This window comes from Fukomys damarensis, unplaced genomic scaffold, assembly GCF_012274545.1.
Source record: "Fukomys damarensis isolate Sample0158 unplaced genomic scaffold, DMR_v1.0_HiC HiC_scaffold_38, whole genome shotgun sequence".
NCBI classification, from domain to species: Eukaryota; Metazoa; Chordata; class Mammalia; order Rodentia; family Bathyergidae; genus Fukomys; species Fukomys damarensis.
This window is the reverse complement of record NW_022900950.1, coordinates 28654622-28672553: the sequence shown is the minus strand read 5'-3', so window position 1 is coordinate 28672553 and position 17932 is coordinate 28654622. Positions and strand designations below refer to the sequence as shown.

Sequence of the window (17932 nt, the reverse complement as noted above, 5' to 3'; positions counted from 1 at the left end):
TCTGATGATTACGCAAACAAAAAGAGTGGTACAGGGCCGGGGATTTAGCTCAGCGGTTCAGTGGCCTGCCTCACAAGCGCAAGGACTCGAGTTCGGTCTCTGGTACCAAAAAAAAAAAAAAAAAAAAAAAAAAAAAAAAAAAAAAAAAAAAAGGAAAATTTGAGCCTGCATGCATTTATAGGCTCTCACCATCCTAATTTCAACTCTAAATGGCTGATATTTTCTCACTTCCAAAACAGTAGTATGTCTAAAATAAAATTACTGCAAGGAAGCTTGAAGCATGATTCAGATTTAGTACAATTTTCTTAATTTTTTTGTTTTTTAATGCTAACAATTCCTTTACCATTTATTTTAGTGCATCTGCATTAAGGCTTTGAATTATTTGACCCAAGATTTTACAATATTAAAAATTGGACTCAGGATTTTACAATGTTAAAAATGAACATGTCCACAATCATCATATCTATTGTCTCACTGAGAGCATAGAGTTAAAGCTCGATGCCATAAAGAAATGGCAGCAGAGAAATATATGCTAATATCTAGGAAGTTACACATATAGCTTTTAATTAAAGGATGTGTAATAAAACACTTTAGTGGCAAAAAACTCGTGCTAATAAACAAAAGGTTTCTTTTCAAAAGAAATTGTAACATCTTTGGAGAACTGTCCAGTTCTGTCAGTTCTTTCTTTAGTTCCCACGGAGTTCATGCTGATACATTTCTTGAGATAATCCTTAAAGTACACCGTACATGGAAATGGAATACACATCCAGAGCTACAGGTGAAAGCTAAGACCTGGGAGAAGATAGAAAAATCTTCCTGATTTCAGTCATCACACATTTGTATCCTGGAGGAAAGGTTCTTTGGCCTCTCCCGGTGCTTGTGCACTATGAGGATGGCTGTGACCACCACAGTGCTTTCCCCAACTACTGGACCGTAAGCTTAAACTGGCATGTTCCGGAATAAACAAGGCAACAAGCAGAGCCGGCGGTACCGAACAGGCTCCAAAAAGGAAGGGAGGCCCAGGGACGATAGAATTCTGTTCAAAGTGGTGCTGAGGGCTTGTGTTTGTCCCCAAGTCTGCTCCTGATATTGGTAGTTAAGTTCCACGTGGAATATGTAGAAAATGAATGCACAGAGGGCCGGCCCCAAGCCATTGCACGGTCCTCGAGTTCCTGTTGTCATTCCTTGAACAACACCCTGTTGGTCAGCATCAGCAGTTCGTGAAACCAGTGCACTAACAGCTGGAAAGGTAATGCTAGACATGGCTGCTACGGCCCCAGCAGCCCACACCCTCCAAGGTTCCTAACCAAATCCATACCACACCAGCTGTAATACTTGAAATCCCACACCCAGTAAAATGCTGTTCTTATTTCCAGTTGACCTCACAAGTAAACTCAGGACTACGGTCTGTGCGACAATGGAAAGAATGCCACGACAATTTCTGGTGAAAATTTCATGATCTGTCAGAGGTATAAAAAAAAGCTGGAATATTGACCTACCTCTGGCAGGTAGGAGAGAAACACCGTAATGCAGATGAGCAGAACTATCGAATCTTGGCCCACTTTTTTTAAGGATGCAAAAGGGTCAGCTTGTTCCCAGGAAATGGGCGCTCCCCACAATGCTGGTCGTATCTTTTCAGGCAGTGACTCAGGCACAGCAACAAGAATAAAACAAATATATAGCAAAGTTATTGCTGTAGCTAGGACCACCGCTAAGCTGTCTCCATACACTCATCCAAGGTAAGCTCCAATTGCAAGGCTGGTGATTAGACTTGCAGCAAATGTTGCTGAAACCAATCCATAATCCATACTTCTTTCATGCTCTTCTGTTATATCTGCTACATATGCAAATACCACAGAGAAAGTAACATGGGCTGATCTTCATTAAAGGAACTGGGGCACATGTGAAAAATACTGTTAGCAGCAAGAAAGATTTTTGGCCCCAAACATCAGAAAGAGCACCAATAAGTGGGACACTGAGGAATGACAACAAACCCTTTAATCCTTGAATTAAGCCATTCATCAAAAATGTATGTTTTCGGAAGGTTTCATGTAATACCAAAAAGGTGGGTGCTGTCAATAGTCCCAAGCAAAAAACTCCAAAAAGATGATGATAACTGCATGATTAAACACTAGGAGAACCTATTCCTTGAGGCATGCCTCTGTCATTAATGGTGATCGTCTTGGCCAGCATGATACTGCAGTTCACGTCTGTTTCTTCTTCTTCCCCTGGGTCATTTTACCAAACTCTACTCCTGGCACTGTTGCAGCTACTCCTGGTGTGGCCGGTCCCAGCGGCAAGTGCCATCCTGGCTGTACTGCTGGGCCCAGCGCTCAGGGCACCTGCCATCATCATGAGGGCCCAGCCTGCCTTGGCAGCCAGCTGGTCACATTGGTCACATCCTGTGATTGCCCCATCAGCACCCCGCCTCACCCCACCACTCTGAATATTAAGTCTTTAGATGTTGGTCTTTATTGTTTAATGTGCTGATTCTGTTGCCAGGAATTATATTCATTCTTCCCAGTTATACCTGCATGTCACTATCTTTCCTGGGAAAGGCCTTAATGACTGTCCAGTTAGTCACAATCATAGAACCTATTTTAAATCTTAACCCTCACTACTAACATTTTCTTTTAAATTTACCTCATGTTTGTAACCAGCTTCCCATTAAAATGTAAGCTTCATGAAAGCAAAGACCTTATGCTTATTTTATACTCTTATATTGCCAGGGCCTGGGTCTCTGCTTAGCAAAGAATAAGTAATATTTCTTGGCTAAAATAGTGAATGAATTCATAAATGAATAAGCCTGGGTGACTCTGAATCTGACAAAAATAAAAATAAAACAAGTGTTACTACAGTGGGGGAAATCTTTCCTTAGAGCCAGTCATAACCCCACAGATGGGGATGGCAAACTTCCCCAAAAACTGTGAAGAGAATGTGCACCCTTGGAGATTTATGCAAGTCTCTCTGGAATTTGCGGGGGGCTCTGTCCACTGAGTGGAGGTCACTGAACCCCAAAGGGCCAAGGACACATTGTTCGGGTGATAAACAGCCATCAGAGGTGAGCCTCTGGGGCACTCTCCTTAGTCACCTCTGGTTCTGGATTGTCCACTCTAATGTGTGACATGGGGGCCTGATCAACCCCATGCCCAGTTGGGGCACTTAGTCTGTCTGAATTCTATTGTCAGTCAGGATCCTCCCAGGGGGGTGCAGTTTAAATGTTATTGTGATGTATTCATCATCTTCAAAATATATTTTCTGTGGGAAAAAAAAGGTGCTATTAAAAAAGATCTTTTTAGTACCAAGATAGATTACAGGACAAAGTTTCATATAATTGTAATAACTATTATTACTACTTTTCTGGTGTACAAAATGTGTTCATGTTTTCTGACTATACAGGTCTTCCAACATATTGTTTATAACAGTAACCTTTTGATCCAGGTATTCAACCTTCTCTTCTGCTCCACCTACTCATGATTACAGGTACATTTGTAAGCCCATACATTTTCCTTAGATGGCATCCTATCAAAAGGTAATAATTATGTAAGAGTTTCCTGCTTTTTTGTTTTGTTTTGTTTTGTTTTTATGTGTTTTTAGAGGGGAATAAATATATTTAACTATGGCTATTTTATACTAAGATACACATCTAAGTTTGTTGTAAAGACAATGTCATCATGATTGTCATGCCAAAATATTATTATTATGTGTGGCTCCTGCTTCAGAGTTTTTCTGTCAGTATGCTACAGGAGATAAACTACTAGAACAACCAAGATTGACAAAAATAACAGTACTCTAACTATATTTTAGGTTCCAGAGTGCTTGCTATCCAGATAAAGTTATGATAGTTAAGCTCACTGATCCTAAGGTACTACTGATGTCACTGATATTCTCTTCTGGGTGTTCAACCACTAAAGTGCAGAGACCAACACTAAAAGGTAGCTGGGCTAAGAAGACCGCCAATATTTGGCCCTGGACCTCCAAGGTCATCAAAGATCCAAGGTATGAAGAAACCTTTTCTACAACACCTTACATCTTTGGTAAGTCACCCAACCTCCTTAGCAGGGAGATTGCTGGACAACAGAGGACAAATGTACCATGTGCCAAAGGAGGGTCACCAAGAGAAAAAATCTCCCACTCTTTCACTGAAAGCAACTCGGTCAAATAAGGCCTGTGACCCATCCTAATGGCTGACACTGACAGGAGCTGAGAGGCTGTATTCATGGTTCCAAAATAATGCCTAAAGAGACTTAACTGACCTTGACAGATAGCAAGATGTTCATATTGATTAACACAGGTCTCACTTTAACTTGGTCTTAAACCCCCAGCAGAAAAGAATAATGAAAAGAGGCAGTCAATGAACTGGCACTAGTGATAGACTTTTGAGGCCCACCACTCCATCTCCCTATAAAGCGATAGATCTCCAAATGATAAATCAGATAACCCAGTCTCAATAAAGGCTACAACTCCTATTTAGTACCACCCTCCACTAGCTCCCTGTCAATATCTCTGACTGTTGGATGTGTATGTCCATTTAACGCAGATTGTTCACTCCAATTCCTGTCCCACTAGATTTTAACCTATCTGTCTCAAATACTGGCAATTTACCCACAGTTCGGGGACCCTTCACTACAGGTCTCCCATTCCCTACAAAAAACACTAACCTGACATGCACAGGACAAAATGATAACATCACTTGCCTTGCTTGCTCCCTCTCTATCTCAGAACAACACCCAGCCTGCATATCCAACAGCCTATACTTCATATGTAATCAAGAGGCATTCTGATGCCTCAGTCTGACATTTTCTGTTACAAATACTTCTTTAGCCTTCCCATGACCATTTATGCAGAAGCCCAGATGTCTAAACAATTTCTCCCACAGAACACAATCAGAAAAATGGCAGCTTGCCTTCTAGTCCCCTTCCTAATGGGAGTGGGGGTCCTCACTGGGATGGCAGTGGAATAGCGGGCATTTCTATAACATCCACATATTTCTATCAGACCCTATCCATACAGATTTCAGAAAACATGGATAAAATAAGCCAGTCCTTAAATACAGTAAAAAGTCAAATAAATTCTCTAGCAGAAGTCATGTTACAAAAGAGAAGGGTCCTCAACATACTGACAGTGGCCCAAGAGGGAACATGCCAGGTGCTAGATGAAGAATGATGTTATTTTGTTAACCAGTCAGGGATTGTTAAAGCAAAGGTTAAGGAATTATAGTAGTGCATCAAAGAGTGAAGGAAATGATGCATTTCTAGGGGAATAGATCAAAGCTATTTCTGGCTTCCCCAGATTATGCCTTGACTATTTCCCTTGTTGGGCCCACTGGCTTATATATATCTTTTAATCATGATAGGTCCCTGTCTGTTTTGCTGTTTTCAAAATTTCTTGCAGGAACACACAAGGGCATTTACCAACCAGACAGTCATGGAACTCATCATGGCAGGGTATTGGCCACTGTGGCAGAGGGAAGAAGCACCCACCTACCACTGCCCCCACCAGATCCAGGTTTAGCCCCAAACTTCACCCCTTTGTCAGCTTGAAGCTGCTCCAGAAGAAGAGACCTTTGCCCAACAACCATAAAACAAAAGCTTGAAATGTTAGATTTCCCTTGCCTTAAGACAGGTGCTACGTAAAATAGCAGCCTCCTCCTTCCCATGAATGCTCTGTGCCTTAAAATGGCTGCCACATGGAATAGCAGCCTCCATGTTAAAATATGGCTTCTCCCACCAAAGGACAGGCTTCTTATTCCCAACATGCCTTTCTTTTTTGTCATTTGCCTGTTTTCCCTCTTGGAAAATGCCCCCCCACACTTTGTTTCATACCATAAAGATTTTATGAGAGGACCTCTCCTAAAGCTTTACCTTTGTTTTCTTGTTAACTCTAGGCTGTAGTTAGGTTGGGCCCTCAAATCCTATAGGTTTCAGTCACCTACCTCTGACCTTAATCTGATTTCTGCCTTCCACTGGTCTTGCCATGAGAGGCTTCCCTCCTTAGGGAACTCTGTCTTCCAGCCCCCTAGGGCCATTAAGGGATAAGGCTTTTTGGAAATTCATTTGTCTTGAGGAGTGGCATTATCACCATTACTGTGGTTACCTGAAGGAATATTGAGGCCCTGGTTTTCAGCCTGCTCTGTTCCCCAGCTTGCCCTGATTCCTTATTTATAAGTAGAGGTTGACTACAACCCTTGCCACATATAAGGGACTCCAAACCCAACAACCTAACTGGGATGACAGTCAGCAATTACTGACAATACTATTTACTGAAGTGGGGGTGAACAGATCAGGGCAGCTGCTTGAGAGTCTCTGGTTCCAGGTGGGGAATCAGAGGAGACCCACTGGGCAAGGACTAACCAGGTTTTTCCTTCCACTGGACCCGAGTGGAGGGCAAATACAGAAGAGGGAAGGGAGGCTTTGAAAAAGAACTACCAGACTCTAATGGATGTACACTGAGTGGTGGCTCAGAAGCCTATTAATTTGTCTAAGACCACTGGGGTAATTCAGAGGCCAAATGAGACTCCACAAACATTCCTTGAGCGACTCCTGGAGGCTTTCCGGGTGTATGCTCCTCTCAATGCATTGGCCTCTGAAAATCCACAGGTGATGAATTTGGCTTTTGACTGACAGTCCACTCCGGATAGTAGGGGGAAATTATAAAAACTAGAAGGGTTTGTAAGAATGAATACTTGCCAGTTGCTGGAAATAGCTCAGAAGGTTTATAATAATTGAGACTCAGAAAAACAGAAACAAGCTGGGCTAGTATCAAGAAGGCAGGCTGAAATTTCAGGCAGGCAAGGATTTTAGCTGAAGTCACAAGGAGTCAGCCAGGGGAGTGAGATATCCAGGAAGAAGGGGCAGAGAGGATGCAACCCTGGTTATGGGATCAGTGTGCTAGGTGCAAACAGGTTGGACATTGAAAGTGTGAATGTACATTGTGAAGGTAGAAAAAGGAAAAAGACTGCTAGTTCTCCCTGCCAAGGGAGAAAGGAAAGATTGATGGGGCCAGGGCTTCTTTGTCTTTGGCCCTCAGGAGACCATGGTCACTGCAGTGGTAGGGGGCTGTTCAAATTGGTTCCTAATAGACATAGGAGATAAAATTTCAGTTCTAAGAGAGGTTTATCTGGGCCTCTTTCAGGTCAGGGTGCCATTTTCCAAGGGGCCACAAGGGAAAATAAGAACTATCCAATGACTGTTGAAAAGATTGTGGACTTGGGGCATAAACAAGTTATGAATTGCTTCCTGATAGTCCCCAAGTGCCCCTTGCTAGGGCATGATGTGCTCCAGAAGCCAAGGGCTACCATTTCCTTTGCTCTTCCTGGACCTCACTTGGGCCTAGCCTCCATCCCAAAGTTGGTATTGACCACTGCCTTGGCTAAAGAGTATCTGATGTTTCCTGACACAGAGGAGGTACCCCTCCTCATTCTCTTTTGCAACAGCTACAATCTGAATAACAGGGTATCTGGGTTGGTAGCTCATCACTCCCAATAGTGATAACTCTTCTGGGAACAGCCATCCTGATCAGAGTGTGACAATACCCCATGATCCAGAAGGCCAGACTCAGAATTTCTCCTCACATGCAGAGACTCTGGGAGGCAGGTATATTGACTCCCTCCAGGTCCCTGTGGAACATTCCATTCTTGCCAGTCCATAAACCTGAAAACCAGAATTACCAGCCAGTGAATGACTTGAAAGAGGTAAATAAGCAGGTAGAGACTATCCATCCTACAATGTCAAATCCTTATATCCTGTTGAGCCTGTTGTCTCCAGAGCTTCAGGTCTACACTGTATTGGACCTGAAAGATGCTTTCTTCAGCATCCTACTGGCCACCATGAGTCAGCCAATCTGTTTTTGAATGGACAGATCCCCTGACAGGGGAGATGGGTCAACTCACATGGACCCAAGGGATTCGAAAACTCTCCCACTCTTTTGGAGAGACACTCCAATGAGACTTAACCAAGTTCCGAGTGAACCATCCTGAGTTGTCTGTTCATCAATATGTTGATGATATGCTTCTTGCAGCCAAGAACCCCCAGGATTGTATGGCTGGGACAAGAGACCTGCCTGGGACCCTGCAGAAATTGGGGTACTGAGTTTCAGCAGAGAAGGCCCAGTTATGCCAGGAAAAAGTGGCCTATCTAGGCTATAAAATATGCAAAAGTAAGTGTAGCCTCTCCTTGGCCCTAAGCAAGCAATCCTGCAGATAACTGTTCCAACCATGAAGAAACAGGTAGTGTGAGTTCTTTGGGGCTGCAGAATATTGTCATCTGTGAATATCAAGATTCACAGATATTGCCCGGCACTCATACTCAGCCAGTGAAGGGGGCAAATCATTAAAATGGTCTGAGGAAGAACAAGAGGCATTCCAAGGTTGAAAAGAGGCTTACAGCTCTGGCTTTGGAATTACCAGAAGTAACTAAACCATTCAGAATTTTCACAAATGAGGTATTCACCCAAAACTTAGGCCCCTGTGAAAGGCCAATGGCCAATTTGTCAGAGACTGGACACTCTGGCCTCTGGGTGGCCTTCCTGCTCAAGAGCAATGGCTGCTACAGCTATCTTGGTGTGAGAAGCTGATAAGTTGACACTGGGCCAGTACAAAGAACTGCTGCCCCATATGCCATGGAGATCTTGTTCCGAGAGACCATGGGCCATTGGATGTCAAATCTGTATCACCCAGTACTAAAGCCTCCTTCTCCATCAGACCAGATTCTCCTTCTGCTCCACTCAGGCTATAAATCCAGACACACTGTTACCAGATGACAGCCCAGAAGAAGTGATCCATGACCACCAGAACTTTCTTGATCTCACCCAAGCCTGCTGGCCCTATACCCTGTTCTCAGATGGAAACAGCTTTGTGAAACAAGGGGTCCATAAGGCTGAAGCAGTAGTCACTACCCAACAGGAAATCGTCTGGGCCCAAGCCCTCCCTGCAGGAACCTCTGCTCAAAAGGCAGAGTGGATAGCCCTCCCACAACCCTTGTGATAGGGATGAGGAAAGAAAATCAGCATCTGCATGGACAGCAGGTATGCATTTGCCACCATTTATGTTCATGCCAGGCTGTACAAAAAATGGGGACTTTTGGCATCAGCTGGAAAAGAGATCAAAAATAGAGAAGAAATCCTATGTTTATTGGAAACTGTTTGTTCCCCCTTGAAGTGACAGCGATGCCATGCAGAGGACACTGAAAAGGTGAGTCATCTGAAACAGAGGGGAATCAACTGGCCAACTGAGCAGCCCACAAAGCTGCCCAAGACACTGTGGAGACTATCAAAACCCTGACTGTATTGTACCACTGGTTTTGCCAAAGGACCCCACTTACACCCCAGAAAAAAGAAAATCAAGCTACAGAAAGTGGAACCACCCTCAATTCTCAAAGATGGTGGGAGAGGGAGGATAAAAAGATCATCATGCCCGCTACCTTGGGAAGAGAACTAGCTTAGCAGCTCTACTCCACTACCCATCTGTGAAAAACAAAACTGACTGATCTCTTTTCTTCCCAAATTTTTTATTCTCAGTCTCCATGATGCAGTTTGCTCTGTGACCATGCAGTGTCCAGAGTGTGCTCAAATAAGTACCAAGCAAGGTAGGAAGAGAGAGATGAGGGTCAAGTTACGTGGGTTACGCCCAGGAGAATATCAGGAAATAGACTTCACCTTACTAAAGCTGCCTGCAACAGGGTACAGATACTTACTATCAGGTAAAAAAGCTGGAAACCAAGACCAGACCAGGACCATTACAGGCCTTTATTGTGGGGAGGATCTTCCAGGCTGCCTCTGAAGAAAGGAAAGAGAGCAATATGGCTGAGACAAAAAGCCCCTCTTATAGGACTGGTGTGGGGCTTATAGGAGCTGGGGTGGGATTGAGTGATGTAGTGGCTAGGGATTGGGGGAGCTTGTGACATTACTAGGAGGGGCTTGTGTCATCACTAGTCACCAAGAGGTAGTGAGTATCAGGTTACTATCTCAGTGGGAAAAGAGGCATGATGGGAAGAAGAAGGCTGTCCTTTAGTGGGAGAAGCCATATTTTGTGGTGAGAAGCAACGCCTTATGGGAAGGGGAAGGCTATTCTTTTTGTGTAGCTGCCATCTTAAGGTGAGGGAAATCTAACATTCCAGGCTTTTGTTTTATGTTTATTGGGCAAAGGTTTCTTCTTTGGAGCTGCTTCAAGCTGAAAAGGGGCAAAGGTTGGGGCTAAACCTGGATTTGATGGGGGTGGTGATAGATGGGGTGTTCCTCCTTCTGTCACAGCAGCCAGTACCCTGCCATGACAAGTTCTGTGACTGTCTGGTTAGTAAATGCCCTCATGCCTTGCTGCAAGAAATTTTGAAAACAGCGGAACAGGCACAGGCCTACCATGGCCAGAAGACACAGGTCAGTGGGCCCAATAAGGGAAGTAGCCATGGCATAATCTGTTGGATCTAGGAGTAGTCTTGAGTCATTCCCAGTGTACCCCATTGTTTCTTCAGGTTTTTGATGCATTGTTTTAATTCTTTAACCTTTGCCTTGACTATGCCTGATTGGTTAACTAAATAACAACACTCTTCACCTAGAGCCTGGCATGTTCCCCCTTGGGCTGTGGTTACCACGTCGAGAGCATGTCTATTTTGGAACATGACAGCTGCTATGGAACTAATCTGGTCTGGACTATGTTTAGGGATTGGCTTATTTTGTTTATGTCTTCTGAGATGTCTATTGATAATGCCTGATAGAAATGTGTGGAGGTACAAATACCTGTTATACCTGTTACCATGGCAGCAAGGACCCCTGCTCCCATCAAGAAGGGGACCAGGAGGGCGGCTGCCCTCTTGTTGACCTTTGACCATGGGAAGATCCTTTCAAACATCTGGGATTCCATATAAGATGGTCAAGGGAGGGCTGAGAAATGCTGTGCAACAAAAATTTCAGAACAGTTGAGGAATTGGAATGCCTCCTGGGGTCATATGATGTATAGGCCATTGGATAGGTAGACTGGGTGCTCTTCTGAAATAAAGAGGAAGCAAGCAAGGCAAGTGATGTTGTCATTTTGCCCTGTGCATGTCAGGTTAGTGTTTTTTGTAGGGAATGGGAGACCCGTAGTGAAGGGTCCCAGAACTGTGGGTAAACTGCCAGTATTTGAGACAGACAGGTTAAAATCTAGTGGGACAGGAATTGGAGTGAACAATCTGCCTTAAATGGACATACACATCCAACAGTCTGAGATATTGACAGGGAGCTAGTGGAGGGTGGCACTAAATAGGAGTTGTAGCCTTTTTTGAGACTGGGTTATCTGATTTATCATTTGGAGATCTATCCCTTTATAGGGAGGTGGAGTGGTGGGCTTCAAAAGTCTATCACTAGTGCCAGTTCATTGACTGCCTCTTTTCATTATTCTTTTCTGCTGGGGGTTTAAGACCAAGTTAAAGTGAGACCTGTGTTAATCAATATGAACATCTTGCTATCTGTCAAGGTCAGTTAAGTCTCTTTAGGCATTATTTTGGAACCATGAATACAGCCTCTCAGCTCCTGTCAGTGTCAGCCATTAGGATGGGTCACAGGCCTTATTTGACCGAGTTGCTTTCAGTGAAAGAGTGGGAGATTTTCTCTCTTGGTGACCCTCCTTTGGCACATGGTACATTTGTCCTCTGTTGTCCAGCAATCTCCCTGCTGAGGAGGTTGGGTGACTTACCAAAGATGTAAGGTGTTGTAGAAAAGATTTCTTCATACCTTGGATCTTTGATGACCTTGGAGGTCCAGGGCCAAATATTGGCAGTCTTCTTAGCCCAGCTACCTTTTAGTGTTGGTCTCTGCACTTTAGTGGTTGAACACCCAGAAGAGAATATCAGTGACATCAGTAGTACCTTAGGATCAGTGAGCTTAACTATCATAACTTTATCTGGATAGCAAGCACTCTGGAATCTAAAATATCGTTAGAGGACTTTGCAACACACTTAGATGTGTATTTCAGTATAAAATAGCCATTGTTAAATATATTTATTTCCCTCTAAAAACACATAAATAAACAGGAAAGTCTTACTCAAGTTATCATCATTTGATAAGATGCCATATAAGGAAAACGTATGGGCCTAAGAATGTACCCATAAGCATGAGTAGGTGGAGCAGAAGAGAAGGGCAAATACCTGGAAGTGTGTTGAAAGACCTGTATAGTCAGAAAACATGAGTATATTTTATACACCAGAAAAGTAGTAATAATAATTATTATAATTATATGAAACCTTATATCCTATAGTGTAGCCTGGTACCAAAAGGATCTTTTAAAATAACTCCTTGTTTTTCCACAGAAAATATTATATTTTGAAGATGACCATTATAAACATATCACAATGACATACTTAGAACTCAACCCCAATGTAAACATTTAATAACAACATGTTTAGTAATGTTTACTAGGGGGGGTATATCTTCTCATAAGGCTATGAAAATTATTGGGGCTCCTATTAGTGAACAAAGACTACAATAAATTTTTCTGTGCAGCTGCTTCTTTATTAACCAACAGGAGTCTATCCAAACCTAAAAATTTATATTTAATTATCTTGACAATTTTCTACTTAACTTGTAAAACCAGATTATAGAAATTAACAATTTACTTGTATATTTGACATCATTTTGATCAAAAATGTAGTTGGACAAATACTTTCAAACAATTGGACAGACACCGACAAACATGTAAGATAATTTATGCTCAAATATATTTGGCCAATTGAATTATAACATCTCTTTTAATTAAGACTAGTCAAAACTTTTGCAGGTCAATTAACAGGGATCTCTTTTAGAATTAGAATCAGAAGGAATGAAAGCTCTTTATGACTGTAAATGTAAACCTTTTATAACAAATTTGAAAACAAGAAGCAAACATATATTTCTTTGATAAATCACTTCGCATGTCTTCTCAATATACTTAGATCCTCTGGCCTTATGTATCTCTCTTTAGTCTTTTAACAAGACAAACATACAAAATCTTTTTCCATCAAAAGTATACCCCCTTTATTTGTAGCCTTTTTAAATATATATATATATTTGTATTTCATTTACTATAAACCTTGCATAACAAACTTGCCTTCAGTTGTTAAAATTTTAAAGTTATCCTTTTTTTATTTCCTCAGTGTTATACTTTAAAATTTGATGGTTGACAATAGAGTGCTTGTAACCTTGAGGTTTTTTTTTAATCAAAAAAGTACAGAAAGAGCAAGTTAACCCTATAATTACAATGTAAGAATTTGTAATGTATAAGAAATGTTTTAAGCATACTAATTAAACATTATTTTATATTGGAGATGAAAGGTACATTTGTCAATTAGCCAGAGGAGGGAATGATAACAAAGTTCCTGCCTCGAGGTGGATGTAGGGTCAAGAACAGTGATTATTTATGGTGTCCAGTGACATCTGAGATATAAGAATTTCCTATTATGTCCTGTAGTTTTATCTGTGCCTTAAAAGCAATGTAGAAAAATGTGTAACCTTGAGATACAGAGACCCATTTACTTTGTAAGTGAAACCAAAAAAAGCTTGTACTGTTTTAGATACAAATTAACTCCCAGTTGGCTTGCAGATACAGAAGGAAGACAAAAACCCATTGAAAGGTAAATTAATGTTTTGTACAAATAAGCAAACTTCAATGCCAAAGCTAGAGGAAATTCATACACCTATTTTACAATAATTTTAAGCAATTAAGTCCAAACAGTAACATATACAAGACAAGAATAAAATGGCATTTTACGAAGAGGAGACTCACAGGCAGGACAACCTTTTATAAAGTGGCCTGCCAGATCAAAAGTAGTCACTTTGGAGCCTGGGCTGAGGGGGGACAGGGGGAGGAAGTCACTTGGGCAAGGAGAATGGTCAGGGTGGAACAGGAAGGGTGGACAATGGAGTTAGGGCTAGAAGTACCTGAGAGGTTCAACAGGTTTGCCAGAGGGAGGGGCAAGAAAGAAGGCTGTAGGTAGGGGATTTCTGACCATTTGCCATTTCATTGACAAAAATTGCATAAATTGTGCAGTATGTTAAAATTGAAAGTGCCATTTTCAGCCCATTGAGATTTATTACCTGATTTGTACTGAGGTCAAACCTGGCTGAGTCATTTTGGCTTAAAGTTGAGTCCCAACAATTCAAGGGGTTGAAGTTGTGCCAGGGGGCAGCCAAGAGGCATTGAGAGAGGGGGTTTGGATGGTTGAGTGACCATGTTAGGGTGGGTGAGGAGGAGTTAGCTCCCTAGGAGGAGGGCAAAAGAGAGGAACACCTTCATCTCTTTTGATACTATCTGAACCAGTCCCCAGAAGGCAAGAATGAGAGGAGTTGGGTTGATGGGCATCCCCCAGGGGCACAGTCCTGGGCCCAGTGGCCTGAGAGGGTCTCTTTAACCAAACCCTGGGATTTCTGAGAAATCCCTGCAGGGAGAGAATGAGAATAAAACAGAGGACCCTAGTAGAGTGAAGCTAACTACCTACTCATCCTTTAATCAGTGACAGGTGTGGATATGTGTCATCAGCAGTGGCAAAAGTAGAAAGCCCCAGGTTCTGGCTCAGCAGATGTGGTCTGGAAGAGGCAGCTAAAAGGCCAATTGACCCCAATCCACAGGAAATCATCACTTAATGGACCTCTTTCCTCCCAGGTCTCAGCACCAGATATGTCAGGTAAAAAAGAGCCAAAAACCAAGACCAGACCAGGACCACAACAAGCCTTTATTATGGGGAGGATTTGCCAGGCTCTCTCTGAATAAAGGAGAGAGAGAAATATGGCAAGACAGGGAACACTTCTTATAGGACTGGGGTGGGGTTTAAAGGAGCTGGGGTGGGATTGAGTGATATTGTGGCTGGGGATTGGGGGAGCTTGTGACTTCACTAAGAGGGGCTTGTGTTATCACTAGTCACCAGGAGGTAGCAAGTACTTTCTTGGGAAAAGAGACATGATGGGAAGAAGGCTGTCCTTTAGTGGGAGAAGCTATATTTTTAGATGAGAAGCAGGGCATTGTGGGAAAGGGAAGACTATTCTTTTTATGTAGCTGCCATCTTAAGGTAAGGAAAATCTAACACTTACTAGTGATGATAGACACATTCTTTGGGGAATAGAAACATGGAAACAAAGGAGAAACTGGGAAAACAGTGGCCAAGAAGCTGTTGTAGGAGATTGTCCCCAGGTATGGGCTTCCAGTTAGTATAGTATCAGATAATGGACCTGCTTTTATGTCGACAGTAACAGTCAATAGGTAGAGACTTAGGAATGGAATGGAAACTCCATTGTATATATAGTCCTCAGAGTTCAGGACAGGTAGAGCGGATAAATTGAACACTTAAAACTACTATCCAAATTGATTTTAGAGACTGGTGAGAACTGGCTCAACCTCCTTCCTTTGGCTTTCCTTCATGTGCAGTATGCTTCTTATAAGGCTAGATATACCCCTTTTGAGATTATGTTTGGCAGACCTCCCCCTTGTTTCCCTAAATCAAGGACCCCATTTTGGCAGAATTAACTAATGAATCACTGTTAAGGTATTTACAGGTGCTTCAGCAGGCCCAAGAAAAAGTCCATTGTAATGTATGAGAAGTCTTAATGCTTCCCAGCATGAGGCCAACCCACTCATTCCAGATTGGAGACTTGGTGCTGATAAAGAGCTTCACCAAGAAAAGGCTAAAGCTATAATAGAAGAGGCCACATCTCATTGTCCTTACAACACCCATCCCACCAAGGTGACCAGAATCCCCACCTGGATTCACCACACCCAAATAAAGTCCTTCCCAGAACTGTGGACTCTCAAGCCAGGACCTGAGCCACTTAATGTTAGGTAAAAAGAGCTGAAAACTAGGACCAGACCAGCAGCCTCCTTCCCATAATGTCATGTTAAAATACGGATCCTTCCACTAAAGGACAGGCTTCTTCTTCCCAACATGCCTCTCTTCCCACCAAGAAAGGTAATCTGATAATTGATATCTCCTAGCAACTAGTGATGTCTCAAGCCCCTCTAATGATGGCACAGTCTTCTCCAATTACTTAATTCTACCTTAGTCTACTTCACCAGTTCAGGCTAACCCCACCCCACTCCTATAAAAGAAGCTCCCTGTTCTGCCATGTTGCTTTTTTTGTTTGGAGACAGCCTGGCAGATTCTCCCCATAATAAAGGCTTGTTATGGTCCTGGTCTGGTCCTGGTTTTCAGCTCTTTTTATCTAACACTTAAGACTTAAGAGACTAAAATGATTCTCCTTCTATGCTTGATTTGGCCTTGTTCCAGTTGGGAGGACCAATGGTCTCCTCACTGCCAATAAAGGAATAACCTATCTGTTCTTGAAAATGTTACTATTATGCAAACCAATCAAACTGTCGGACAAATAATCTGCCAGATGAGGGATCAACTAAACAGTAATGGGATCGTTATAAAAATCTTGATAGCTGGTAGAGTATTCTAAGTGACTAAGAAACATAGATTGGGATACTGATGGGATGCCTCTTTAAAATCTTTGTTACTGACAATTTGGCTCAGCTTCTTAAACTGGTTTGTACAGTTTGTGTCACAGCACATAAATGCTATGAAAATCCAAGAGTCTTACCGACTCATGGTGATTTCAGACTCAGGTGCTTATACTTGCAGTAGTCAATGTGAACATGCTGCTAAATTAATGATTATGAACTCGGATCAAAAAAGAAGAGGAGGAGGTGGTGAAGGGAGGGTAGGGGTAAGGGGAAAAAATGAGAATCAAGACTTGTCATGTAGAGGTACAAGATCCCAACAATGAATGTAACTGTACTGTATCCCTAAAATGTACCAATAAACTCAAGTAAAGCTGAAAAAAAAAAGAAGAAGAGGTAATGAAGGGGAATTTTGCAAGGAAATTTTGCTCTCATAGTTCAAGCTGGACTTGCTATGGGAAACTCCCTACGTGAAATTTTTCTTTGTTCAACATGTTTGGGCCTGCCCTGCCTCACGTGCCTGGACACGTCCAAGCCAACTTCCGCATTTCAGGAATGTCTTTGTCTCCAGAAGAGTTTTGTCATTTCACCAGAATGTAAATGAGATAGACCACATACCTTAAATCACCGAATAAGCATTACCAGTATTATATATAAGCCAATACCATGACTGAGACCACTTATTAATGCATGTTCAATTTCTACAACCAATGAATGTGTACCAAAGTTGCCTCACTTGAAACATCCCCTCCTAGAATGTATATCTTCTTTGTTCAAATGTGGGACAGGACCAGTCTCCCATGCATGAGCACAGACCTGCCTGCTAGCATAATTAAACTTATTTCTCTGTTACTCTATGTCTTCTGGTGTACTTCTATCCTCTCAGACTAGCAAATATGAGCCATATAAATCAAAGGGAAGTTTGCTGCTTCATAAGTAGATACCTACTACTTATGGGAAATTAAAAACAAAAGCATTGATATGCTGCTTGAGCCAAATTACTCATCCCTATCACATGCCTCATTGCTTCAAAATGAATAAAATACACTACATATGTACCAGCCACGAATCTATTTTCTATCCATTTTAAGCACACACTAATTAAAAAGAAGGGGTATCATCTCAGATGGAATAAACAAAGGGATGAGAGTTGAAAGAGAATGAGTAATATGTCAAGGGTACATTCTCATATATGAATACAGAGCAGAAAAGTGGGGAATTGCAATCTTTGTGCACACATTTTCAGGTGGGAATTGAGTCCAGCCTGGCTGGACTCTGGAATCCATTAGCTTTGACATGCTGTCTGTCACTTCGGGAGGTAATTTCCTCTTCAATTTGCAATTAGGTCTGGGATTTGGCCTGTGACCTTGATGTCATAGAGTATCAATTTTATTGCATGACACACTGCGTACCTTACTCTGGAATCAAAAGCAGAGCAGGAGTCACCTTCTTTCTAGTTCTATAAAGTTCAGAAACCCCAAGGCAGTCACTTGTTAATTTTGCATTTTATCATGGGCTGTAGGAGGCATTAACATT

The 17932-nt window shown here is 42.2% G+C and overlaps 1 pseudogene; it reads right to left on the bottom strand.

The window, feature by feature from the left end:
- Positions 1-829: 829 nt before the first annotated feature.
- Positions 830-2320, bottom strand: LOC104850492 (annotated as a pseudogene).
- Between the last annotated feature and the right edge of the window lie 15612 nt (positions 2321-17932).